Source organism: Anolis sagrei, chromosome Y (assembly GCF_037176765.1).
Source record: "Anolis sagrei isolate rAnoSag1 chromosome Y, rAnoSag1.mat, whole genome shotgun sequence".
NCBI lineage: Eukaryota > Metazoa > Chordata > Lepidosauria > Squamata > Dactyloidae > Anolis > Anolis sagrei.
In genome coordinates, this window is record NC_090035.1 from 63,824,237 (window position 1) to 63,837,419 (window position 13,183).

A 13,183-nucleotide genomic window follows, 5' to 3' on the forward strand; every position below is an offset into this window, starting at 1 on the left:
TTGAAATGGAAAAGAACACAAACAGAATTTTCATTTACCTAATAACAGCAGCAAGGATCAAGTTGGCACAACTATGAAAAACCAAAAAAATACCGACAATTGAAAATTGGCTACTGAAAGTTTGGGACATTATGTATATGGATTTGCTTACACATAAATTAACAAACAATAATACACAAAAATAAAAAAACAAACTAGGAAAAATGTATTGAATTCATCAGAAAAGACAATATAAAAATCCATATTGAGGAAACATAACAAAGTATCAAAGGCTAAAGTTTGGAGAGAATCTGGACGGCAATATGACTGAAAACTCAACAAAAAGAGTTGTTATCACAATCTGATAAGTCTAAGATCAGTAATTCTCTCGGATTGACCAATGGAAGCGACTCTGAGAGTTTATGATTCTGAATCATTCTACAAGAAGACCTAACTTTGTCCCCAAGCCTGGCCACCTCCAACATATAGATCCCAGGACTACTGGGCCCATCTGGTTTGACAAAAAATGCCAGATGATGATGCATTGAACTGGATTATATGGCAGCGTAGATTCATATAATCCAGTTCAAAGCAGTTAGTCTGCATCCAGAAACTGGATTATATGTCATTGTAGATCCGGCTTCCTCAAACACATACTCTAAACCAGGCTAAGAATTATTTTAGAATATCCTTGCCAAAGTAATTTAAATTAAAATGGTGGAAATGTTGAAGATACTGTTTTTCTCGTAGTTCTACCTTCAAAGAACTCCTTCATTTTGCACCAGCCCTCCTTTGTTTTGTTTTTTTTAAGCCTTGCTAAATAACAAACAAGCGTTTGATGTAAAGGGGCATTGCATAATAAAGGAAAGTACCTCAGGGTACTTGTCCTTCACCATACATTTAAAATGAAGGAACTCTGGCTTCTTTCCAGGATAGATGATAAATCAGCCCTGTATGTCAATCTCCCTACCTGCTCAAGGGCTGGTGGACCTACCTGTCCCTTTCTTGAAGAGAGCCTGAGAGCACAGTCTGTCTTCTTTGAGACACTTAATAAAGTGCGCATTCAGAAGAAGACTACAAGTCACTCTAAACACCTTTGCAGAAGCATACGAGAAGCTTGGCCTGTCATTGAACATCAAGAAAACCAAAGCGCTGTTCCAGCAGTCACCAGCCAATCCCTCTCCAATGCCAGATACAGCTTAATGGAGTAACATTAGAAAATGTTGACCATTTCTGCTACCCTGGCAGCCACCTCTCCACAAAAGTCAACATTGACACCAAAATACAACACCGCCTGAGCTCTGCAAGTGCAGCATTTTTCCGAATGAAGCAGAGAGTGTTTGAGGACCGGGACATCCGTAGGGATACCAAGGTGCTTGTTTATAAAGCTATTGTCCCCCCAACCCTGCTATACACCTGCGAAATGTGGACTGTCTACAGATGTCACATGCAACTCCTAGAATGATTCCATCAGGGCTGCCTCTGAAAAATCCTGCAAATCACTTGGGTAGACAAGCGGACAAATGTCAGCATTCTGGAAGAAGCAAAGACCACCAGCATTGAAGCGATGGTCCTCCGCCATCAACTCCGCTGGACCGGCCACGTTGCCCGGATGCCTGACCAATATCTCTCAAAGCAGTTGCTCTCCTCCGAACTCAAGAACAGGAAACGGAACGTTGGTGGACAGGAAAAGAAATTTAAAGATGGGCTCAAAGCCAACCTTAAAAACTCTGGCATAGACACTGAGAACTGGGAAGCCCTGTCCCTTGAGTGATCCAGCTGGAGGTCAGCTGTGACCATCAGTGCTGTAGAATTTGAAGAGGCACGAATGAAGGGCAAAAGAGAGAAACGTGGCAAGAGGAAGGCGCGTCAAGCCAACCCCAACCAGGACCACCTTCCACCTGGAACACAATGATCTCACTGCGGGAGAAGATGCAGATCAAGAATAGGGCTCCACAGTCACTTACGGACCCATCGCACACTGCACACAGACCCCGGAAGAGAATCCTACGCGGAGAAAAAGGGATAGCCTAAGTAAGTAAGTAAGTGCCTGGCTGTTGCTGCCTGGGGATATCCTTTGTATGGGATGTGTTAACTGACGATTGTTTGCTATCTGGAATTCCCCTGTTTCTGACTGGTGTTCTTTATTGGTTTCCTTTCTGTTGAAATTGTCCACATGCTTGTGGATTTCAGTGGCTTCTGTCTGTAGTCCAACATGATGCTTGTCATGTATGATTTTCTAATTCCTTTAACTGATAAAAAAGCCAGTGGAACTTAGCCTACATGATGTTTCGTATGGATTTTTGTTGACCCAATAAAGCTATCACTATTTTTGTGGATTCTCTTGAATTTTCCTTCACAGCCAACACATTCACCCTTGGATTAGCACCTGTTTTGTGTCTGTCTTCTACCAAAAGAAAACTAGATTCAGCCTTGTGGAAACGGAATAAATTATACAGGGAGAGGGCTGAAGTCCAAAACAGGAAAAGAATGGGTTCAGACCCATTTTGCTGCTTCAGATGACTCTAGGATCAGAGAAACTGAGACCCCACTTAGGGCCCTTCCACACAGCCTTATATCCCAGAATATCAAGGCAGAAAATCCCACATTATCTGAGTATGGACTCAGATAACCCAATTCAAAGCAGATATTGTGAGATTTCCTGCCTTAATATTCTGGGATATAGGGATGCATGGAAGAGCCCTTACACTGCCAGTTTCTGAATCCAGATTATCTGCTTTGAACTGGATTATATGACAGTGTAGACTCATATAATCCAATTCAAAACAGATAATCTGGATTCAGATACTGGATTACCTAGCTATATGGAAGGTGCAAGTTTAAACTGGTGGGGTGGGGGTGTTCTATATTCTCATAGGGTGTATCTACACTGTGCTGATAATGCAGTTTGACAGCACTTTAACTGCCATAACTCAATGCTACAAAATCATGAGAGTTGTATTTGGGTTGCTGTGAGTTTTCCAGGCTGTATGGGGCTGTGGTGGCGCAGCAGGCTAAACCACTAAGCTGCAGAACTTGCTGAGCAGAAGGTTGGTGGTTCGAATTCACGGGATGGGGTGAGCTCCTGTTGTTAACCCCAGCTCCTGACAATTTAGCATTTTGAAAACATGCAAATGTAAGTAGATTAATAGGTACCGCTTCTGCTGGAAGGTAATGGTGCTCCATGCAGTCATGCTGGTCACATGACCTTGGAGGCATCTATAGACAATGCCCACTCTTGGCTTAGAAATGGAGATGAGCACCAACCCCAAGGGTCAGACACGACTGGACTTAATGTCAGGGGAAAACCTTTACCTTTACCTATTTCATGTTCTTGTTTTGTATTTCTGCTATTTTTTGCTCATTGTTTTGGATCTAAGTATTTCATGACCTTCCCTTGCATTCTTGCTCAAGTTTTGCTTATGGACTTCCTTGGTGTTTTGGAACTATCTTTGAACTAACTTACTCTTGGATTCACAAGAGACAGTTGATTGCCAATTATTTGGATTATACACCGGATTATACACCTGATTACCTTATTTCTGGTTGACAACTGGAAAATGATTGACAACTGGAAAATAGAGGGAGAAAATGTGGAGGCCATGACAGACTTTGTATTTCTAGGTGCAAAGATTACTGCAGATGCAGACTGTGGCCAGGAAATCAGAAGACGCTTCCTTCTTGGGAGGAGAGCAATGTTCAGTCTCGATAAAATAGTAAAGAGTAGAGACATCACACTGGCAACAAAGATCCGCCTAGTCAAAGCCATGGTATTCCCTGTAGTAACCTACGGATGTGAGAGCTGGACCTTAGGGAAGGCTGAGCGAAGGAAGATCGATGCTTTTGAACTGTGGTGTTGGAGGAAAGTTCTGAGAGTGTCTTGGACTGCGAGAAGATCCAACCAGTCCATCCTCCAGGAAATAAAGCCCGGCTGCTCACTGGAGGGAAAGATACTAGAGACAAAGTTGAAGTACTTTGGCCACATCATGAGGAGACAGCAAAGCCTAGAGAAGACAATTATGCTGGAGAAAGTGGAAGGCAAAAGGAAGAGGGGCCAACCAAGGGCAAGATGGATGGATGGCATCCTTGAAGTGACTGGACTGACCTTGAAGGAGCTGGGGGTGGTGACAGCCGACAGGGAGCTCTGGCGTGGGTTGGTCCATTAGGTCACGAAGAGTTGGAGATGACTGAACGAATGAACAACAACAACCTTATTTCTGGAATATATATATTATTTTGTGTATCTTGGTCTTCTGTGTGGTCATGCCAGCCACATGACCTTGGAGGCGTCTACGGACAATGCCAGCTCTTCGGCTTAGAAATGGAGATGAGCACGACTAGATTTAATGTCAAGGAGAAACCTTTACCTTTATGGCCATGTTCCAGAAGCATTTTCTCCTGACGTTTCACCTGCATCTATGGGACAAAACGTCAGGAGAGAATGCTTCTGGAACATGGTCATACAGCCCGGAAAACTCACAGCAACCCATTGATTTCAGCCATGAAAGCCTTCGACAACACAGTCGTATTTGGGTTTGGCCCCAGCACTCTTTAAGAGAGAAGACAACACACTTTGCAAAACTGCAGCACCCATGATTCCACAGCACTGAGCCATGGCAGACAAAGCGGCACCAAACTGTATTAATTTTACAGTGTAGATGTAGCCTGGAAATTTCCAGAGATCAAGTTAAGTCTTCCTTCAAGGTAGACCAATGTGGTCCCCCAAAATGGGAAGAAAAAGAGGATCTAATATCACTGTCAAGATATTTGCCTGTCAAGATAGCTCTTGAAAGACAAAACAAGCCTGCAGAGTAAACAAAGCTTCTTCTGCCCAAAAACAGTCTCTGCCCCCTTCTTTTCTTCTACAGGCGAAAACAAGGCGCCCTGGAGGCATTTGGCATGGTTGGAAAGGCCCCGAACAAGCGCTTTCTGCCTCACAACCATAAATCATGTCAACCACCCTCTCTCTGCTTCTTTTTCTTCTTCTTTCAGGCGAGGAATCCTGCTCGGGCGCCCGCAGCCTTTTCTCCTCCTCCTCCTCTGCTCCTGGGAACCGGTCCAGGCACAATTACACAACACTGCAAGCAAGCCGGGAGGGGGCGCGGCGCTGCCCTCTAGTGGCCAACACTGGAAGCAGTGCTCGGCTCATGGAATGTCACAGAAAGTGCCTCAGGAGCCTCCCAGTTAAGACAGTGACCTGTGATCAAGACTGTAGAAACAGAAGATGGAAGAAATCTATAGAAATAAAAATGTAATGTTCGTTTGTGGGATTAACAGAACTCAAAAACCACTGGACGAATTGCCGCCAAACAGAGGCGGCTCTAGGTAATTTTCAACGGTAAGCAAACAGTATTTTGGCACCCCCCCCCCCCTCCAACCAATCATTGATATATATTTTCTGTTCGTCGTGGGAGTTCTGTGTGCCATATTTGGTTCAATTCCATCATTGGTGGAGTTCAGAATGCTCTTTGATTGTAGGTGAACTATACATCCCAGTAACTACACTTGCTGCACTTGCTCCCTTGCCTGGCCCGCTTTGGGTCCGGAGGCGTGCCTGACGAACCCGGCGTGTGCACCAAAAGTCTCCTCTTCTCCTGACTTTCTCCTCAGCCATTGGGACCAAGAGAGAGAGAGAGAGAGAGAGGTGGAGATGCCCACCTTTCCTGAAGGTAGGCGCAAAAACAAAAGAGGGAGCGGAGGTGGGAGATACCTCCAGCCGGAGGGGCTCTCTCTCTCTCTTGGTCCCAATGGCTGAAGAGAAAATCAGGAGAAGAGGCGACTTTTGGTGTGCACGCTGGGGTCTTCAGACACGCCTCCGGACCCAAAGCGGGCCAGGCATGGCGGCTCTGTCCCTTGGCCCACCCGCGGATTGGAGAGAGGAGAGGAGGCGTGTGGAGCGCTGGGGGATCGGGAAAGGGAGCTGGTCATGGGGAAGGAATCGAACGCGGAGAACGATTGTGCACCGGCTCTGCTCGCACACCCGGTGGCTGGGTGGAGCAGGAACAAGAGGGGCTAGGCGAGGCTCAAGGGCCCGGCCCCTTTGGGAAGAGGATCGCCCGGCAGCGAGGCAAGAAAGCCAAGGCTCCCTCCGGACTGTTTGGGCTGTTGTGAGCTAAGGGGGTGCTCCTCAAGTGGCGGTCGAGGGGCCTTTACAGAGGCGTCTCTGCGCCTCTGGCAAAAAAGAAGTGTTCTGCAACTGCTTACTTCGCGTAATGGACGAGCCGCCCCTGCCGCCAAATTTGTCCACAAGACACCTACTAACCCAAGGAGTGGCCATCATTCAAAAAATTGATTTTGACACTTGGGAGCTGTAGTTGCTGGGATTTATAGTTCACCTACAATCAAAGAGCATTCTGAACACCACCAATGATGGAATTGAACCAAACTTGGCACACAGGACTCCCATGACCAACAGAAAACACTAGAAGGGTTTGGTGGGCATTGACCTTGAGTTTGGGAGTTATAGTTCACCTACACCCAGAGAGCACTATGGACTCAAACAATGATAGTTCTGGATCAAATTTGGCATGAATACTCAATATGCCCAAATGTGAACACTGATGGACCTTGACATTTGGGAGTTATAGTTGCTGGGATTTATTGTACACCTACAAACTGAACTCCACCAATGACAGAATTGTGGCAAACTTCCCACACAGAACCCCCATGACCAACAGAAAATACTTAAGGCCATTGAGTCCAACTCCCTTCACCAGGGCAAGAAAACGTAATCAAAGCCCTCCTGACAAAGAGCCATCCAGCCATAGATATAGATAGATAGATATGATTCACACACACATATGTATATGACAGAAATAGTATAGATTTGAAAGGGACCCCTAAAGAAGGACAATTATGTCCGAGTGCGACAGAAGCTTTGAAGCTTGGAAAAATGGACACTTTGAGATTTCAGTAAAAGCAAACATATAGCTTTACTGAGTAGAGCAAATATACAGCTCACATTGACACCCAACCATAAAGACAGAAACAAGACAAAAGGGCCGAAGTAAGAAGGACGAACGAAATCTTATCTCTGGATCCTCCCTACGTGTTCCAGGTACACTCAGGGTCACAACTTCACAGTTAATTAGAGGCTTGACTGATTAACCCTTTCAGAATCAATACACTCTCTGCTAATGCAATCAGGTTACATTCACAGGCATTACACAAAATTACATTTAAATATTCACATTACACTTATTTATTTATTTATTTCGGGTACTTTTACCTCGCCCTTCTCAACCCCCGAGGGGGGACTCAGGGAGGCTTACAAAAAAAGGCACGATTCGATGCCTATACAATTTACACATAATGTACAAACCACCATAGTTAAAACAATTATCACAAATTAAAACAATCAAAACATCAGTATACAACGCATCATATAAAACTATTCACATGCTTAGCGTAAGTCTTTCAGAGTTCCAAATTCCATTCCATTAGTCATTTCCTGGCCATTGTCAAAGTCCTTTCTTTATCTGCCCGATTGTCCGAATGCCTGGACTCAAATCCAAGTTTTCAGTTTTTTCCTGAAGGAAAGGAGTGATGTCACTGACCTGATTTCCCCAAGGAGCGAATTCCACAGGCGGGGGGCCACCCCCGAGAAGGCCCTGCTCCTCGTCCCCGCCAACCTCACTTGTGATAGAGGCGGGGTTGAGAGCAGGGCCTCCCCAGAGGATCTTAGACTCCGGGGTGGGACATAGAGGGAGATCCGTTCGGACAGATACACTGGGCTGGAGCCGTATAGGGTTTTATAGGTCAAAACCAGCACTTTGAATTGTGCTCGGAACTGGATTGGCAGCCAGTGGAGCTGACACAACAGGGGGGTGGTATGCTCCCTGTATGACGCTCCAGTGAGCAGTCTGGCTGCCTCTCACTGGACTATTTGGAGTTTCCAAACAGTCTTCAAAGGCAACCCCATGTAGAGTGCGTTGCAGTAATCCAATCGGGATGTAACAAGAGCGTGGGCCACCGTGGCCAGATCCGACTTCCCAAGGTACGGGCGCAGCTGGCGCACAAGTTTTAATTGTGCAAAAGCTCTCCCAGCCACCGCTGAGACCTGGGATTCCAGGCTCAGCGATGATCACTCCCAAGCTGCGAACTTGCGTCTTCAGGGGGAGTGTAACCCCATCTAACACAGGCTGTAACCCTATGCCCTGTTCGGCCTTACGACTGACCAGTAGGACCTCTGTCTTGTCTGGATTCAATTTCAATTTGTTAGCTCTCATCCAGTCCGACACAGCAGCCAAGCACCGATTCAAGGTCTGGACAGCCTCCTCGGTGACAGGTGGAAAGGAGTGACAGATTTGGACATCATCTGTGTAGAGATAACATCTCATTCCGAAACTCTGAATGATCTCCCCCAGCGGCTTCATGTAGATGTTAAATAACATCGGGGACAAGATTGAACCCTGTGGGACTCCACACAACAACGGTTGTGGGGCCAAACAGGTGTCTCCCAATAACACCTTCTGGGACCATCCCTCAAGGAAGGATCGAAGCCACTGCAAAGCCGTGCCCCCGAGCCCCATATCCATGAGGCGCCCCAGAAGGATACCGTGATCGACGGTATCGAAGGCCGCTGAGAGGCCCAGCAAAACTAACAGGGACACACTCCCCCTGTCCATTTCCCGGCGAAGATCATCTACCAAGGCGACCAAGGCTGTCTCAGTTCCATGTCCCGGCCTAAAGCCAGACTGTGCCGGGTCTAGATAATCTAGATAATCAGTGTCTACCAGAAACTCCTGGAGTTGTGTTGCCACCACACGTTCCATGACTTTGCCCAAATAGGGGAGATTGGAAACTGGCCGATAGTTGTCGAATTGAGTGGGATCCAGTGATGGTTTCTTCAACAGTGGTTTTATAATAGCTTGTTTTAGACCCGTCGCAAACTCTGTTCCTGCGGGAGCAAACCTTGCTAGCATGTCCCTGACGTCATGAGCCTGCGCCTCTCTCCCCGCCCCTTTCTCCGCCCCTTTCTCTTTGCCAGCGTGGTTTTTCCTTTGCTAGGGCAGCATTGCCCGCATTTTCTCTCAGTTGAATTCTGCCAACTGAGAGAGTATGCTGGCAATGCTGCCCTAGCAAAGGAAAAACCACTCTCGCAAGGAGAAAGAGGCGGAGAAAGGGGCGGGGCGAGAGGCGGAGTCTCATGACGTCAGGGACATGCTAGCAAGGTTTGCTCCCGCAGGAACAGAGTTTGCGACGGGTCTTAAGCTCACTGGAAACTTTCCTTCCTATAAGTAGGCATTAACCATCACCGTCACCCACTCTGCCAAACTAATCTTACATTAACAATATCCCCCTCTTTAAATGTAATTTTTCTGCTCTCTTATATACATATTATCTTATCATATATAAATCAACTTATTGTCTATAAATAACATTTAATTGTTTTCTCAAGTCTACATGTTTGGAAGTTGGCAAAGGCTTTGTCAGAATATTGCATGTTCCAGAGTAGGCAAGAAATACTTTTATCCCACAAGCATTACATATATTAGAAACCAAAACTTTCTCATTACTTTATTTTCCAGCTCAGGAGACTGGGCCACAGCAACGCATGGCAGGGAATATCTAGTAGATATATAGATTTGCACCCCTTCATCTGTTCAAAGCAAGTTTCACCTCCATGTTTAAAATGTACCACATACTGTGCTACTGTACAAACCACTATCCAATAGGCTTGGTTGATTAAAAAAACTGGTTCTAAACTCATTTCGGATGTAGGAGGTGCGCTGGTGGTTCGATTCTAAAGTCACTTCCAGATTTTTCAAAAAAAAATATTCAAAACTTCTGAATCGATTTGTTAATGTGGACACGCATGCACAGTAGGGAAAAACAGCACTGGCACTAGGGAAATTTCAGGGGATTCTCCCTCCCTCGTTTCTAGACCAATCCTGATGAAATTTGCTACAGTGGTAGAACACATGGACCACTGTTAGCTCACCAAGTTTCATAACTTTTGACTTATCCATGGAATTTTGGTGAATTTTCATTTTTTTTAAAAAAAACATTTTTAATAATAAAGAATATCTGTTCCTGATTTGAAAGTGTTATTTCCTGTTTCATTGAGTGGTCTTTACTTTGAAAGTTGTTGTTCTACTCCAGAAACTTTGTTTGTGTGCCACAAACTGTGTTAAATTGGTGGAGAAGAGAAATCATAGTACAGACCCCATCAAGGGACATCTAAACTGACCCCCTTCTTTGGAGCAGAAAGTCACCATCCAAACTCTCCTGACATCCATTTGCTTCCTCTACTGAGTTGGAGGGGATCCTCAAGACACATCCACCCATTTATTCCTATTTGCAGATGCAATCAATCATTTTATTTTATAATTGCTTACTGACATAAAGGGCTGGCTGGCTGTGGCTGGCTATCCCAGTGCCTTGTTCATGGCAATCAGGCCAAAGTGAAATGATTGGTTTTTGGCTTTGCAAAAGTTGCTTATCTTTGCTGCCTTCTTTAGACTCCTTTGTAGATTCAATCAGTTTATTTTATATTTAGACGAAGATTGCTACAGACAGTTATTTTTGGGTCCTTCAGCCATTTCGGCTAATGAGCAGGCAAGCATTGTGGGCAATGTAGTTTAACAGCAGGGCCTTTTGCAATCTCTACCATTGGGGGCCTGTCCTTCACAAACTACTACAGTTAAAGATCGCTGTGATTAGCCACACCCACCACTTCCCTCCTTGCATTGCCCGCTACTGGAAAGCACGAGATTTTAAAATTTCCCTTGCTTTTACCAAAGTTGCTTAATGGTTAGGAAAATTAAAATAACCTTGGGAGACATCCAAACATTATAAGGTATTTTTTTAAAAGTTTTTTTAAAATAAGGTTAAAATTCAGATTCCTCTCCTCCCCCCCCCCCCCCCAAACCTTTCCTGCATGGTTCAAAACTACATCGGATGTCCAAATTCATATGTTTTATTCCTAGCCATCCCTACTATCCAAAGTTTTCAGATTATTTGGCAATCACAGTCCCCCTTTTATGCATCTAAATGCAGGCAAACCCCAAGCAATGTTATTTCAACACATATGTAATAATCTAAAATGCTTCTGCATCTTTTGTGGTCATTAAATAACTCATCTTTTTCTTTACTTGGATATTTAAGGTAAACATTTTTCAATTTCTTGTTGAAACACAAGATGTGTGTGGCATGAAATAAGAACAGAAATAATGTCATCCTAAAAAGTCAGTGACAATTTGGCCTTATATTGTGCTCTGGTGGAGCAATGGGTTAAACCCTTGTGCCAGCAGGACTCAAGATCAACAAGTTGCAAGTTCGAATCCAGGGAGAGCGTGGATGAGCTCCCTCTGTCAGCTCCAGCTCTCCATGCGGGGACATGAGAGAAGCTTCCCACAAGGATGGTAAAACATCACAAACATCCTGGCTCCCCTGGGCAACGTCCTTGCAGATGGCCAATTCTCTCACACCAGAAGCGACTTGCAGTTTCTCAAGTCCTCCTGACACAAAAAGGGGCTGTAGCCAAGGGGGGGGGGGTTCAAGTCCCCCCTGAAATTGTTCAAGTTTTTAAAAAACGTGGTTTACTTATGAATTTGAACTGGTTAATCAAATCCCCCTGCTAAGTCTATGAGAAGCAAAAATTAAACAAGTCCCTCCAGAACTGCAAGCACTATCTCAAGAAATTGTTGACAATTCATCATTACTAGCAGCTATAGCCAATATAGAGTTGGCCCACCCATAACTGGCAGGCAAAGCCTAAGGCATTGGTGGGGAGGGGATTTGAAGGCCCTCATGAAAACCAGACTTGGTGGGGGCAGTTGACAGAGGTGGAGCTGAAGGCTGCTCTGCCCCCCTGCCGTGCTCCCCCCTCCCCTTTCCCAGATAGTAGAGTTCCCTGTATTGTCGAAGGCTTTCATGGCTGGAATCACTGGGTTGTTTAGGTTTTTCAGGCTATATGAAAATGTGCTAGAAGCATTCTCTCCTGATGTTTTGCTTGCATCTATAGCAGGCATCCTCAGAGGTTGTGAGGGATCCTCTGAGGATGCCTGCCATAGAGTGATCACAAGAGGGATCCTCTCACCTCTGCAGGAGTCTACTATATACCATGCAGCTGTGGACAAGTCCACATAGGGACCACCAAACGCAGCATTGCCCAAACATGAATCAAGGAAGGTGAAAGGCACTGCAGACTAACTCAACCTGAGAAGTCAGCTATGGCAGAGCACCTGATGAACCAACCTGGACAAAGAACACAGAGATGCTGGACCACCCTAACAAACACCATGTCAGACTACATAGAAAAGCCATTGAAATCCACAAACATGTGGACAATTTCATCAGAAAGGAGGAAACCATGAAAATGAACCTAATCTGGCTACCAGTATTGCAAAACTCTAAAATTATAATAGTAAATAAGAACAACACTCAAACACACCAGACAAAGAACAATCAGGGACAACTAATCACCTCTCAACAAAGGATTCCTCCAGGCAGTAAGAAGCCACACCTAAAAACTGTCAGGCTATCAAATGCTAATCAAGGTGGCCAATTGAAATATTCACCCTTGGCTCCAACAGACAAAAGTTCTTTCTCCCACCCTGGACATTCCACAGATACAAAAACCCAAATTTCCTAGTTCCAACAGACCTCACAACATCTGAGGATGCTGACCATAGATGCAGACAAAACGTCAGGAGAGAATGCTTCATGAACATGGCCATATACAACCACTCATGCCTATATATGGAGTCATCATACAGGCACATTTCTTATTAGAGTTCAGTTAGATAAGATGTAGTTTCTTCTCTGTGTTGAGCACACAGGGTATGATACTTAATCAGATGATAGTATGATAGCTGGGTCCAGAAGCTCCAAACGTTACGCACATTCCGCAATGGCGGTTGTGAATAAGGGAGGTGGAGAGCAGCACACTGAGGGAGGGAATATTCTTCCATTTGGTGGAATGATAGAAAGGAGGGGAGGGTTAGGATAAAGTTTAGGGTGAGGTTTAGGGTTAGGGGTAGGGTAAGAGTCAGGATTAGGGTTAGAATTAGGTTTAGGGTTAGGGTAAAGTTTAGGGTTTGGGTAAGGATTAGGATTAGGGTTTGGGTTAGGATTAGGTTTAAGGGCTAGGCTTAGGGTTAGGGTAAGGTTTGGGGTAAGGCAGGGGTCCTCAAACTAAGGCCTGGGGCCCGGATACAGCCCTCCAAGGTCATTTACCTGGCCTTTGCTCAGGGTCAAC